This window comes from Oncorhynchus nerka, linkage group LG28 (genome assembly GCF_034236695.1).
Source record: "Oncorhynchus nerka isolate Pitt River linkage group LG28, Oner_Uvic_2.0, whole genome shotgun sequence".
Classification (NCBI taxonomy): domain Eukaryota; kingdom Metazoa; phylum Chordata; class Actinopteri; order Salmoniformes; family Salmonidae; genus Oncorhynchus; species Oncorhynchus nerka.
Window position 1 is genome coordinate 14,319,561 of NC_088423.1, and position 15,922 is coordinate 14,335,482.

At 42.8% G+C, this 15,922-nt stretch overlaps 1 protein-coding gene across 1 annotated transcript in view; it reads left to right on the forward strand.

Annotated features, from left to right (window-relative positions):
* The window catches only part of LOC115112894 (delphilin-like), a 58,091-nt gene that overhangs the window by 2,795 nt on the left and 39,374 nt on the right, over positions 1-15,922 (forward strand).

The following is a 15,922-nucleotide window of genomic DNA, read 5'->3' on the forward strand; positions in this document are numbered from 1 at the left end:
GATATCCTAGTACAACCCAGGTGGGATGCAGCCTTCTAATATCCCCATTTCGGAGTCCCAGTGAAAAGTAATAGTCTGTGGGGATTATTGTGCGATGGGTGATGAGTGTTTAAACAGGCTTTTCCTTTTGCTCATTTTGCTGGTGGAGGGATTACGGGGGTCTTAATTAGTGTCAACCATTATCACAATGTGCTTTAGGTGGACGCCATCTGCTGCAGATGGGGCTCAGGGTAAACCCACAGTGACCCTCCTGTTAGGTCAAACTAGTAGGGGTTTGAGTGAAACTGCATAGCCTCAGAGCCAAAATGGAGACTAGTCTTGAGCCAAATCAAATGGGTTAGTGACAGAGCAGAAGATTTGATGGTGTTCACAATAATCACTGATGATCAGAAGTTAAGCTCAACCAAGGCAAAGACAGTTTTTGTGGGGCTGTTTGAAATTCGACCTGATTTATTCAAATTTTGCTAGCACTGTTTTTGTCTGAGATCAGCTCAACGATCTGCCAATATTGTAATCATTACTGTCTCTACCTTTTTGCATGAGATTTGTTTCTTTGTGATGGGCATCTGTCATGTGAAATGAAAAGTCTTTAATCTGATTGGTTGGTATGCGGAATCCATCTGACAGATTGGTGGGTATGAGGAATCCATCTAAGGTATTGGTTGGTATGAGGAATCCATTTTAGGGATTGGTTGGTATGAGGAATCCATCTGAGGTATTGGTTGGTATGAGGAATCCATTTGAGGGATTGGTTGGTATGATGAATCCATCTGAGGGATTGGTTGGTATAAGGAATCCATCTGAGGGATTGGTTGGTATGAGGAATCCATTTGAGGGATTGGTTGGTATGAGGAATCCATCTGAGGGATTGGTTGGTATGATGAATCCATCTGAGGGATTGGTTGGTATAAGGAATCCATCTGAGGGATTGGTTGGTATAAGGAATCCATCTGAGGGATTGGTTGGTATAAGGAATCCATCTGAGGGATTGGTTGGTATGAGGAATCCATTTGAGGGATTGGTTGGTATGAGGAATCCATCTGAGGGATTGGTTGGTATGATGAATCCATCTGAGGGATTGGTTGGTATAAGGAATCCATCTGAGGGATTGGTTGGTATGATGAATCCATCTGAGGGATTGGTTGGTATGAGGAATCCATCTGAGGGATTGGTTGTTATAAGGAATCCATCTGAGGGATTGGTTGGTATGATGAATCCATCTGAGGGATTGGTTGGTATAAGGAATCCATCTGAGGGATTGGTTGGTATAAGGAATCCATCTGAGGTATTGGTTGGTATGAGGAATCCATCTGAGGGATTGGTTGGTATGAGGAATCCATTTGAGGGATTGGTTGGTATGAGGAATCCATCTGAGGGATTGGTTGGTATAAGGAATCCATCTGAGGGATTGGTTGGTATGAGGAATCCATTTTAGGGATTGGTTGGTATGAGGAATCCATCTGAGGTATTGGTTGGTATAAGGAATCCATCTGAGGGATTGGTTGGTATGAGGAATCCATTTGAGGGATTGGTTGGTATGAGGAATCCATCTAAGGGATTGGTTGGTATGAGGAATCCATCTGAGGGATTGGTTAGTATGAGGAATCCATCTGAGGGATTGGTTGGTATGAGGAATCCATCTGAGGGATTGGTTGGTATGAGGAATCCATCTGAGGGATTGGTTGGTATGAGGAATCCATCTGAGGGAACGTTGACCATGTGGTCATCCGGCTGGGGTCTTACCACAGTGGGGAAACTTTACCAATGATCTATAGCCAGACCACAGCTTTGATTATCTGACCATAACCTCTCTTTACTCGAGGAAGTCAACTACACAGGTAATTAAGGTGGATGTGGTGGATTGTGTGGATTGTAGTTCCACGTAACGCAGTTGAATCATCTCAGCGTCACTTACTGGTATATCAGGTAGGTAGTGATACCTTATGACTGGGGCCTTGAGTTTTTCTTGATCACATGACCAGACCAGAAAAAAACCTCTGTGTCCTAGTGATGTGATTAGATACCTTGTTTGGGGCGGCAGGGTTGCCTAGTGATTAGAGTGTTGGACTAGTAACCGAAAGGTTGCAAGTTCATATCCCCGAGCTGACAAGGTACCAATCTGTCATTCTGCCCCTGAACAGGCAGTTAACCCACTGTTCCTAGGCTGTCATTGAAAATAAGAATTTGTTCTTAACTGACTTGCCTAGTTAAATAAATAAAAAATAAAGATTGTTATACTGTAAGATACGGTACTATTTAAGGTTATGTGTGAATCATTGAATATTTAAATGCAAAGCTATTTTGTCCAATAAGAACATAAGGCAGTGATTCCAGATCACCAGAGGACAGTGAGACTTTCCTTTGGCATCGTTCTAAATATAGACTGAGTGGCATTTAACAAACAATGGAGATGTTTGTTTTAGTCCACTGACTCTCTTACTCTTTCTCTTGCATCCCTCGCTCTCCTCCTCCCTCTCTCTTTCCATCTCTCTCTTCCACCTCCATCTCTCTCTCTCTCTTACTCTCTTACTCTTTCTCTTGCTCTCTCCCTTCCTCTTTCTCTCTCTCTCTGAGGGATTTCTGTGATGGATTTTATCCTCATTATTCTACTTTAAGCTCTTGCTCATCTGTGGTTGGTGAGAGTTCACTGCTGGTGATGGTTCCTGGATGCACTATGCAGATTCTACCCCATACCGTTATAATGCATTATTATTTCAAAATTCAGTTTGTGAACCTATGCACTTACTCACGTTTATTGATTTATAATCCTGATTCTGAATTATGACAGAGTACTAACTCTAATGAGCTGTTTTGGGTGAGTACAGTTTTTATTTTGTATTATTGGTTGTTTTGAACTGTGGTACTTGCAGTTGTCTTGCAGTGTTGTCTTGCTGTTTCAGTACAGGTAGGGGCACCGCAGTCAGTGTAATGTCATACTTGTCATATGTGGGCAGATAATTACCCTGGTACAGTACTGTCCCTGTTTCTGAGGGGTATTCTGTGTTGGGTGGCAGCTCTTTATCAGAGACTTGTTTTAATGTTTAAACTATTTATTGTTGTGCAACTATTTATTGTTGAGAGGTCTGAATCAGTGTTGACGGCATTATTATGGCCTGTATATTGACTCTCAGCACTTGAATAGATCAACATGAAATATTCTAGGATTTTGTACCAGATTATACGATACTTTTTGTCTCTGGCGATTCCTAGAATAAGCGATAAACTACAACTCCTAATAAGTGACGGACCTTGTTTATTATCTACTGAAGTGCCCTCTTCCTGGAGACCTACCGTCCTGTAGGTGTTCACTCTAACACTCTTCCTGGAGACCTACCGTCCTGTAGTGTTCACTCTAACCCTCTTCCTGGAGACCTACCGTCCTGTAGTGTTCACTCTAACCCTCTTCCTGGAGACCCACCGTCCTGTAGGTGTTCACTCTAACCCTGTTCCTGGAGACCTACCGTCCTGTAGATGTTCACTCTAACCCTCTTCCTGGAGACCTACCGTCCTGTAGGTGTTCACTCTAACCCTCTTCCTGGAGACCTACCGTCCTGTAGGTGTTCACTCTAACCCTGTTCCTGGAGACCTACCGTCATGTAGGTGTTCACTCTAACCCTCTTCCTGGAGACCTACCGTCCTGTAGGTGTTCACTCTAACCCTCTTCCTGGAGACCTACCGTCCTGTAGGTGTTCACTCTAACCCTCTTCCTGGAGACCTACCGTCCTGTAGGTGTTCACTCTAACCCTCTTCCTGGAGACCTACCGTCCTGTAGGTGTTCACTCTAACCCTCTTCCTGGAGACCTACCGTCCTGTAGGTGTTCACTCTAACCCTCTTCCTGGAGACCTACCGTCCTGTAGGTGTTCACTCTAACCCTCTTCCTGGAGACCTACCGTCCTGTAGGTGTTCACTCTAACCCTGTTCCTGGAGACCTACCGTCATGTAGGTGTTCACTCTAACCCTCTTCCTGGAGACCTACCGTCCTGTAGGTGTTCACTCTAACCCTCTTCCTGGAGACCTACCGTCCTGTAGGTGTTCACTCTAACCCTGTTCCTGGAGAGCTACCATCCTGTAGGTTTTCACTCCAACCCTGTTCCTGGAGAGCTAATGTCCTGTAGGTTGTCACTCTAACCCTGTTCCTGGAGAGCTAATGTCTTGTAGGTTTTCACTCTAACCCTGTTCCTGGAGACCTACCGTCCTGTAGGTTTTCACTCCAACCCTGTTCCTGGAGAGCTACCATCCTGTAGGTTTTCACTCTAACCCTGTTCCTGGAGAGCTCCTGTCCTGTAGGTTTTCACTCCAACCCTGTTCCTGGAGAGCTCCTGTCCTGTAGGTTTTCACTCTAACCCTGTTCCCGGAGATCTACCGTCCTGTAGGTTTTCACTCTAACCCTGTTCCTGGAGAGCTACCGTCCTGTAGGTTTTCACTCCAACTCTGTTCCTGGAGAGCTAATGTCCTGTAGGTGTTCACTCTAACCCTGTTCCTGGAGAGCTACCATCCTGTAGGTGTTCACTCTAACCCTGTTCCTGGAGAGCTACCATCCTGTAGGTTTTCACTCTAACCCTGTTCCTGGAGAGCTAATGTCCTGTAGGTTTTCACTCCCACCCTGTTCCTGGAGAGCTACCGTCCTGTAGGTTTTCACTCCCACCCTGTTCCTGGAGAGCTACCGTCCTGTAGGTTTTCACTCCAACCCTGTTCCTGGAGAGCTCCTGTCCTGTAGGTTTTCACTCCAACCATGTTCCTGGAGAGCTACCATCCTGTAGGTTTTCAGTCTAACCCTGTTCCTGGAGAGCTCCTGTCCTGTAGGTTTTCACTCTAACCCTGTTCCCGGAGACCTACCGTCCTGTAGGTTTTCACTCCAACCCTGTTCCTGGAGAGCTACCGTCCTGTAGGTTTTCACTCCAACCCTGTTCCTGGAGAGCTCCTGTCCTGTAGGTTTTCACTCCAACCCTGTTCCTGGAGAGCTAATGTCCTGTAGGTTTTCACTCTAACCATGTTCCTGGAGAGCTGATGTCCTGTAGGTTTTCACTCTAACCCTGTTCCCGGAGACCTACCGTCCTGTAGGTTTTCACTCCAACCCTGTTCCTGGAAAGCTACCGTCCTGTAGGTTTTCACTCCAACCCTGTTCCTGGAGAGCTACCGTCCTGTAGGTTTTCACTCTAACCCTGTTCCTGGAGAGCTACCGTCCTGTAGGTTTTCACTCTAACCCTGTTCCTGGAGAGCTATTGTCCTGTAGGTTTTCACTCCAACCATGTTCCTGGAGAGCTATCGTCCTGTAGTTTTTCACTCCAACCCTGTACCTAGAGAGCTACCGTCCTGTAGGTTTTCACTCTAACCCTGTTCCTAGAGAGCTACCGTCCTGTAGGTTTTCACTCTAGCCCTGTTCCTAGAGAGCTACCGTCCTGTAGGTTTCCACTCTAACCCTGTTCCTAGAGAGCTACCGTCCTGTAGGTTTTCACTCTAACCCTGTTCCTAGAGAGCTACCGTCCTGTAGGTTTTCACTCTAACCCTGTTCCTAGAGAGCTAATGTCCTGTAGGTTTTCACTCTAACCCTGTTCCTAGAGAGCTACCGTCCTGTAGGTTTTCACTCTAACCCTGTTCCTAGAGAGCTACCGTCCTGTAGGTTTTCACTCTAACCCTGTTCCTAGAGAGCTACCGTCCTGTAGGTTTTCACTCTAACCCTGTTCCTAGAGAGCTACCGTCCTGTAGGTTTTCACTCTAACCCTGTTCCTAGAGAGCTACCGTCCTGTAGGTTTTCACTCTAACCCTGTTCCTAGAGAGCTACCGTCCTGTAGGTTTTCACTCTAACCCTGTTCCTAGAGAGCTAATGTCCTGTAGGTTTTCACTCTAACCCTGTTCCTAGAGAGCTACCGTCCTGTAGGTTTTCACTCTAACCCTGTTCCTAGAGAGCTACCGTCCTGTAGGTTTTCACTCTAACCCTGTTCCTAGAGAGCTACCGTCCTGTAGGTTTTCACTCCAACTTTAATCTAGCCCACCTGATTTGAATAATTAGCTAGTTGATAAGCTGAATCAGGTAAGTTACAACTGGGGTTGGAGTGAAAACCTACAGGATGGTAGCTCTCCAGGGAACGCCTACTCTGTGAAGTGTGCAATAACTCAATTCGCCCTCGCACTCCTTCAAACAACACTATCTTTGAAAACTTTGTCAAGGGGTAAAGTCTACAAAACTTAGTCCACTCTGTTCATAACAGATTCCAGTTTTGGAAACCGAAAACTGTATTGAGATCAAATGTTTCATTGATGACAAATTAGCAGAATGGAGGACAAAATCCATCTCGCTCCATCTTCTCCCACTGACGGCCACTGGGCTTCCTCTCATCACCATATTTGGCAGTGAGTGGAAACGCCAACCGGATGCTTCACATTTGTTCATCCGGTGAAATACTGTTTCCCCCTTTCGCTTTAAAATCTTTCCTGCTCTTTCCTGCAATTTCCCCAAGAGTGGCAATCAAATATTCTGCTCCTGTCTGTTCTTTCTTACTTTTCTTTTCCTTGCTATTATGCTCATGGTGTATAGCATACCTCTTTACTTCTGATAAAGTGGCAATTCCCCACCCTATCAGAGTCTTTTTTATTACTTAGCAAATTACAGGTCTCATACCACTCAAAAATGTAATATATCCCTTAATCTTTCCAAATATTTACTACCTGTCTCACTGTCTCCCTGTTTGCACTCATGGATTTGAGAAAAATCAACATGTCTATGGTAGTAATCTCTAAGATTATTACATAGTTGATTAAGTTTATCTCGATACTCTCAATGATCCAGGATCACCACAGATGCCATATATCCCTGTCAACGTTCTACTATTTAAATAAAATATTTAAATAAAACTAAAACGAATGTTAAACATTGCATATGTTTTATCTGTACAAACGAAATCTCTCCTTCGGGAGTCCACTGTATTTTATCTAACAATAACATGGCTTAATCATAAATCAGTCCCATCAATAATGTCATATATGTTGCATAGTGTGGGATCCATTATCTACAGTAATTTGCCATCCCTAAGAACTGCATCATATTTCTTTTCATAATTAATTTTAACGCTTACAAAATCACTGTTTTTCTATCTCTATACATTTCTGTCCTGTTGGCTCAAAATATGTCCTAAATACTTAACATAAGTCTACCATAATTCAAACTTATTCTTGCTAACTTTATAACCTTATTCAACTAAAAATATTATAATATTATAATATCAATTTTACAGCCTTGTTGTGTTAAATTTCTCACAAAAAATATAATCTACATACAAAAACAGCTAACTACCTAAGGGAGAATAAAACTCGGAATCCAAACCACCCCTAACTATCTGGGTGAACTAAAATTTAAGAAAAACCAATTCACCAAATCAATCACAGAGAAATATCTACTATCTAATTTTAACAAATTTAGGAGAGTACGAGAATCAGGGACGCAAGAAACTCTTAAAATAATACTTATATTTAATCCTTCTCCCACTAAGGGTGGAGCCTTTCGAACTAAAAACATGGACAAGTTTCAAAAAACATCTTATCCTCCAATAATAACATCATTATCCATTATTTAATTAATCATTAGGTATAATCCCTGCTATTACTTCTGGTTTCAATGAATACTGCCTTCAATAAGGTCAATCAAATAATGTAGGAGTAACAGTTACAGGTAAAACTCCTTTAATAAATCCCACATCTGCAACGCCTTTTAACCATAACATCTCTGGTATCCCTGTGTCTAGCTTGAAACTTTCTCTCTGCTCTCGCTCTCATTGTCTCTGTCTCTCTCTCTATCTTGCTCTCTCTGTCTCTCTCTATCTTGCTCTCTCCCTCTGCTCTCCTCCTATTCTTGTTCTGTCTTTTCGGTCTGTTGCGGTACTGTCTTTGTCTCTCATCCTTTGGAGGAGCTCTACACTCTCGGGCCAGATGTCCTGTTTTGTCACAATTAAAACACTTTCTATCGTCTGATCCTGTCCGTTCTTTTCCCCTTCTACTCTTTTACGGGCCTCTGACAGCCACACCCTAGCGGTGTCTAACCCTTCCACTTGCTGTCTCTACTCTGTCCCCACACACCTTGTGCATCTGTTTTTATCATGGATTCTAGTTTGTCTATGTCTAGACGCCCTTCAAACCCATACTTCTTTCTCCACTTAGGACTAGAAGTCGACCGATTATGATTTTTCAACACCGATACCGGTACCGATTATTGGAGGAACAAAATAGACGATACCGATTAATCGGACGATTTTTAAAAAATAATGACAATTACAACAATACCGAATGAACTCTTATTTTAACTTAATATAATACATCAATAAAATCAATTTAGCCTCAAATAAATAATGAAACATGTTCAATTTGGTTTAAATAATGCAAAAACAAAGTGTTGGAGAAGAAAGTAATATGTGCCAATATGCAATATGTGCCATGTATGTGCCATGTATGTGCCATGTCAAAATGTGTGCCATGTAAAAATGTGTGCCATGTAAAAATGTGTGCCATGTAAAAATGTGTGCCATGTAGAAAAAAGTTAACGTTTAAGTTCCTTGCTCAGAACATGAGAACATATGAAAGTTGGTGGTTCCTTTTAACATGAGACTTCCATATTCCAAGATAAGAGGTTTTAGGTTGTAGTTAATATAGTATTTATAGGACTATTCCTCTCTATACCATTTGTATTTCATATACCTTTGACTATTGGATGTTCTTATAGGCACTATAGTATTGTCAGTGTAACAGTATAGCTTCCGTCCCTCTTCTCGCCCCTACCTGGGCTCGAACCAGGAACACATCGACAACAGCCACACTCGAAGCAGCGTTACCCATCGCTCCACAAAAGCCACGGCCCTTGCAGCGCAAGGGGAATAACTACTCCAAATCTAAAAGCGAGTGACGTTTGAAACAGTATTAGCGCACACCCAGCTAACTAGCTAGCCATTTCACATTGGTGACACCAGCCATTAGGCTGATAGGCTTGAAGTCATAAACAGTGCTGTGCTTGCAAAGAACTGCTGGCAAAATGCACGAAAGTGCTGTTTGAATGAATGATTACGGGCCTGCTGCTGCTCAGTCAGACTGCTCTATCAAATCAGACTTAATTATAACATAATAACACACAGAAATACGAGCCTTTGGTCATTAATATGGTCGAATCCGGAAACTATAATTTAGAAAACAAAACGTTTATTATTTCAGTGAAATATGGAACCGTTCTGTATTTTATCTAACGGGTGGCATCCCTAAGCCTAAATATTCTTGTTACATTGCACAACCTTCAATGTTATGTCATAATTACGTAAAATTCTGGCAAATTAGTACGCAATGAGCCAGGCAGCCCAAACTGTTGCATATTCCCTGACTCTGCGTGCAATGAACGCAAGAGAAACTACACAATTTCACCTGGTTAATATTGCCTGCTAACCTGGATTAGTAGTTATAACTAGTGATTATGATTGATTGTTTTTTATAAGATAAGTTTAATGCTAGCTAGAAATTTACCTTGGCTTCTACTGCATTCACGTAACAGGCAGGCTCCTCGTGGAGTGCAATGGTTAGAGCGTTGGACTAGTTAACAGTACGGTTCAAGATTGGATCCCTGAGCTGACAAGGTGAAAATCTGTCGTTCTGCCCCTTAACAAGGCAGTTAACCCACCGTTCCTAGGCCGTCATTGAAAATAAGAATGTGTTCTTATTAACTGATTTGCCTAGTTAAATAAAGGTATATAAAAACAATATTTAAAAAATCGGAAATCGGCACCCAAAAATATTGTTTTCCGATTGTTATGAAAACTTGAAATCGGCCCTAATTAATCGGCCATTCCGATTAATCGGTCGTCCTCTACTTAGGAACATAATAAATGTTCCTCTTGTCCTTGGATTCCATATACCTCTCATCCCCAGTTAATTCTGGGACCTCATTTGAGGATTTACTTCCCATAGTTAGTAAACCCTCTCCTTTGTTCTCTTCTTGGAACTTGTTCTCATCTTGGAACTAGAAATGATTACTATTATGACTTTTGATAGATTATAACGCACGTAATTATTCCCCAGCTGATATCTATCTTGACTGTCCCAGTTCTATCTTGACCGTCCCAGTTCTATCTTGACCGTCCCAGTTCTATCTTGACCGTCCCAGTTCTATCTTGACCGTCCCAGTTCTTTCTACATCAGAATTAGGTATATTAACTACCTTGAGTCATTGCGGACCCACTTACATTTGTTGATTTTTACGTCCGGCCTCCCTCCGCTTTATATTTATTCACATACTCATGCCTCAAACTTTCTCCAAAGTTAGAATTTTACCCCTTTGTTCTCCCCAATTTCGTGGTGTTCAATTGTTTTAGTAGCTACTATCTTGTCTCATCGCTACAACTCCCATACGGGCTCGGGAGAGACGAAGGTTGAAAGGCATGCCTCCGATACACAACCCAACCAAGCCGCACTGCTTCTTAACACAGCGCGCATCCAACCCGGAAGCCAGCCGCACCAATATGTCGGAGGAAACACTGTGGCAACCTCCGGCACGCCACAGGAGTCACTGGTGCGCGATGAGACAAGGACATCCCTACCGGCCATTGACCCTCAATTTCAGAGGTCAGGTCTTTTTCTTACGGATCCTTGATACATTTACATTTACATTTAAGTCATTTAGCAGACGCTCTTATCCAGAGCGACTTACAAATTGGTGCATTCACCTTATCTGCCCGTGCACGGTATCAGTGTTCCCTGGGACGACAGAAACAGGTATTGAGATCCGGCCCGAAGGTCCAAGTTGTCACGAGAATTTCTATCCCAATGTTCTAACTGAACTATTTTATAGCTTTGGCCAATCCCCAGAGGTTGTAAGGCCCTGGTTAGTGAAGAATTAGACAAAGTCCCAGTCTGCAATAGATCAATCCTTTATTCAGAGAGTGATCTGCCCCACAAATGCAGAGCCAGTCTTTTTGTGTACACACACACACACACACACACACACACACACACACACACACACACACACACACACACACACACACACACACACACACACACACACACACACACACACACACACACACACACACACACACAGGCTACCATAGGCTACTCCCTGCTTAGGCAGGCAATATTTTTCCCACTACCCCCATACATAGTTATCTCGTCTCACAGTTGCACCCTGCTTGCATAGCTACAAAATAATACAATGCACTATACCCCATTCAAAGGCACTTAAATATTTTGTGTTGCCCATTCACCCTCCAAATGGCCAACATACACAAAGTCTAAAGTGTTTCAAGGCTTAAAAATCCTTATTTAACCTGTCTCCTCCCCTTCATACAGTGATTGAAGTGGATTTAACAGGTGACATCAATAAGGGATCATAGCTTTCACCTGTATTCACCTGTATTCACCTGGTCAGTCTATGTCATTGAAAAGTGTTCCTAATGTTTTGTACACTCAGTGCATATCTGTCTAAGTAGGAGATACAGTGACAAACATCTGTTTCTAGAGCTCTTCTTTCCTTTCTGATTGTTTGCATGCCGTGGGTAAGAGACTGGTCACAGGTGTTATGACAAACCAAGGCTGTCTGATCTTAGTGTTGGTAGCTGACTGGAAAATTAGCAATAGAATACAATATTCTTGTGTACTGTTGATTGCCTATGATGTTACTGTAGAGATATAATATAGAGATATTATACACTCTAAAATGAGGGGTTCAACAAGGGTTCTTCTAAGATCCTCAAAGTTCTTTGAAGAACCTTAGGGTTCTTGGCAATGAAAATTGCCCCCAAAAGATTATCCTAAGAACCCTATAGGAAGTGGTGTTCATCGAGGAACCTCCTTAGTTGGTGGGGGTTCTTTCAGGAACCTAACTGTCCAATTGAAACATTTGGATTTGAATTTCAAAGGACAGCAGGTGCAGTCACTTGACTGAAAAATGTAAAGATCTCCTCAATTTAAGGTAAGGTTTGTCCCTTGTATGATCGAAATCGATGTTGTTTTATGATGATACCATCTATCTTTTCATATTTGTGCAAATCTTTCTAAAATAGAAAATGGACACCATTCAATGTATTTCAATCAATAAACAGGTAAGAATATGTACTGTAGGCTATGAGAATATGTTGAAGACTAGCTGTATTGTGTGCAGATGATTGAACTGCTCATTTTTGTGTCTGTGTCTGCAGGTATACAGACGAGGAGGCATACAAAGGTATGTCCTTTGGTATTGGTTTGTTATGCAGATCATATGTACCATCCTCCTCCCTTACCTCTTCAATGAATATACCATATACCACAAGGTATGTGTATGAACCAGTATTACAAAAACCAAGGTATGAATACGGTGGTGTGCATGTTTTGTTAAACATCTGTATAATTACTATTTGTTGGATTCAAACACTTCCCCCTGTGTTAAGAATATTTTAAATATGTTGAAAATGACAGAAAACATTACGTTTTAGTTATATAGTATGCATAATCAAACTGCCTTACTGTGTTGGTGAACTGTACTAAAAGAATCACCATGCACTGAAAAATCATTCTGACTCTGGATACGGAGAACATCAACTCAGATTTAGATTTTTGTATTCTGCTTTGCCACTAAAATCATAATAAACACTGATAACTCAAATATGTTGTTATTGTTATGCGTATGATTAATAATAATAATAACAGGGGAGGGGGGTAGTTCAAAAATGTACCCCAAAAGGTTCTTCAAAAGGTTCTTTGAGGATCCATTAAAAGGGATTCTTCAAAAGGTTCTTTGAGGATCCATTAAAAGGGGTTCTTCAAAAGGTTCTTTGAGGATCCATTAAAAGGGGTTCTTCAAAAGGTTCTTTGAGGATCCATTAAAAGGGATTCTTCAAAAGGTTCTTTGAGGATCCATTAAAAGGGGTTCTTCAAAAGGTTATTTGAGGATCCATTAAAAGGGGTTCTGCAAAGAACTTTAAGAGTGTTTCCCCCACAGTTTCATTTTGAAGAACCCCTAAAGGACACTCCAGGTACCTTTTATTTTTAGAGTGTAGATGTTGATGTTCCATAATGTGATATCAGAGAAACTGACCTTGTTTATTGACTTTCTGTCCAACATCTGTGTCTGATGGCCATTGACCAGTGACACAGTGACCCTAGTCACTGGTTTCTAAACCACATAATGATATCTCCGCTCAACCTTTAATGTTCACCGGTCGTTTAGTGTCAGGCAGAGTCAGGCAGAATCAGGCAGAATCAGGCAGTCAGGCAGAGTAAGGCAGAATCAGGCAATCAGGCAGAGTCAGGCAGTCAGGCAGTCAGGCAGAGTCAGGCAGTCAGGCAGAGTCAGGCAGTCAGGCAGAATCAGGCAGTCAGGCAGAGTAAGGCAGAATCAGGCAGTCAGGCAGAGTCAGGCAGTCAGGCAGTCAGGCAGAGTCAGGCAGTCAGGCAGAGTCAGGCAGTCAGGCAGTCAGGCAGTCAGGCAGAGTCAGGCAGTCAGACAGAGTCAGGCAGTCAGGCAGAGTCAGGCAGAGTCAGGCAGTCAGGCAGTCAGGCAGAATCAGGCAGTCAGGCAGAGTCAGGCAGTCAGGCAAAGTCAGGCAGTCAGACAGAGTCAGGCAGTCAGGCAGAGTCAGGCAGTCAGGCAGAGTCAGGCAGAGTCAGGCAGTCAGGCAGTCAGGCAGTCCGGCAGTCAGGCAGAGTCAGGCAGTCAGGCAGAGTCAGGCAGTCAGGCAGAGTCAGGCAGAGTCAGGCAGTCAGGCAGTCAGGCAGTCCGGCAGTCAGGCAGAGTCAGGCAGTCAGGCAGTCAGGCAGTCAGACAGAGTCAGGCAGGCAGACAGAGTCAGGCAGGCATGTGGCAAAGCAAAGCAAGAAATGGTGACAGTCTCTCACATCTGGAATATAAATAAATTGAGGTCTTCCAGTTATATTTTTGCTCGTCATTCCTCCCTTTGGAGAGATCCCTCCACCGTCTTAGATTATTATAGAGCACCACTCTACTCTGCTGCAAATGAGGTCATATTAGTTGAAATCTCAATTAGTTCCAAAGGTAAGACAGTTTCCACAACTTTTATGATGAGGCGGTTGTTTGGAAAGAGAACCTTGCATTTCACAGTGAAATTCACAGTGAAATTCAGTTGTAGTGGATGAGGTTTTATCAGAAATATCGCTGAATGACACAAGGATGGCAGATGGTATGCCTAGAAATGTAGAAAGTTAGTAGAGAGAGAGCAACTGTGTGGTTTGGTGAGATACCAAGCTAAATGATGCTGCCTAAGTACAGCGCAACAATAATGAACCACAGTTCAGATAAGTGTCCACAAATAAATTTCCATAGACCAGCAAGAGTTCTAAATATATCTCTATGTGTCTGGATAACTCAGTAGCACTGTGGAATAATCATGGTTAATTAGCAGAGCATTCCCCTGTGGTGGCTAGAATCCTTATTGTCTCTGAAGAGCTTCTCTGTGTCCTATTTGCTTGATTTAGCTGCCCAGCTTGTTTTTATCTGCATAATTAGCTAGTTCATTTTTTTACATCTCTCTCTCTCTCTCTCTCTCTCTCTCTGTTCTGTTCTGTTCTGTTTATGTCATATTATAATTACGTGGCCAGTTAGTTTGGTTCCCGTAATTCTCCATTTCATTATAAATTATGTCTGGCCACTCATCATCTGATTCATCTAATCATGGGAACAAAAGCTAGGAGATACTCAGAGGGGTCAACAATACCAGGGCCAGGGATGACACACTGAGGACCAGGGGTGACACACTGAAGGGCCAGGGAAAACACACTGAAGGGCCAGGGATGACACACTGAAGGGCCAGGGATGACACACTGAAGGGCCAGGGATGACACACTGAAGGGCCAGGGATGACACACTGAAGGGCCAGGGGTGACACACTGAAGGGACAGGGATGACACACTGAAGGGCCAGGGATGACAAACTGAGGGGCCAGGGATGACACACTGAAGGGCCAGGGATGACACACTGAAGGGCCAGGGATGACACATTGAAGGGCCAGGGATGACACACTGAAGGGCCAGGGAGGACACACTGAAGGGCCAGGGATGACACACTGAAGGGCCAGGGGTGACACACTGAAGGGCCAGGGATGACAAACTGAAGGGCCAGGGATGACACATTGAATGACCAGCATGATTCATTTTCTCAGTGTTTATCAGCTCAATCTGATTTCAGTCATAATTATTATTATCATTATATTCAATCTTTTGATCATATTAATTAATTATATTTATATGTACTCACATGATATGTGTTGGATTATGTTAATTTGCTTGAATTCCCATTAACAATATATCTTTACTGATTCAATGTTAATTTGTTTCAATTTACATTAACAATCCATCTGTGTTGATCCAATGTTCATTTGTTTGAATTCTCATTAACAATTTAATCTGTATTGATGCGATGTTAATTTGTTTGAATACCATTAACAAAAGTATCTGTATTGATGCGATGTTAATTTGTTTGAATACCATTAACAAAAGTATCTGTATTGATGGGATTTTAATTTGTTTGAATTTCCATTAGCAACCATCTGTATTGATGCAATGTACATTTGTTTGAATTTACAACAACAATCTATCTGTAATGAGGCGACGTTGTTCACACACGTTCCTGTTTTAACCAGCTGTCAGCTGTCTCTGTGTGTGTGTGCCTGTGGTGTGTGTGTGCGTGTCTCTGTGTGTTTGTGTGTGTGTGTGTGTGTGTGTGTGTGTGTGTGTGTGTGTCTGTGGTGTGTGTGTGTCTGTGGTGTGTGTGTGCGTGTCTCTGTGTGTTTGTAGGTGTGTGTGTGCGTGTCTCTGTGTGTTTGTACGTGTGTGTGTGTGTGTCTCTGTGTGTTTGTGTGTGTGTGTGTGTGTGTGGTGTGTGTGGTGTGTGTGTGTGTGTGTGTGTGTGTGGGTGGTGTGTGTGGTGTGTGTGTGTGTGTGTGGGTGGTGTGTGCTGTG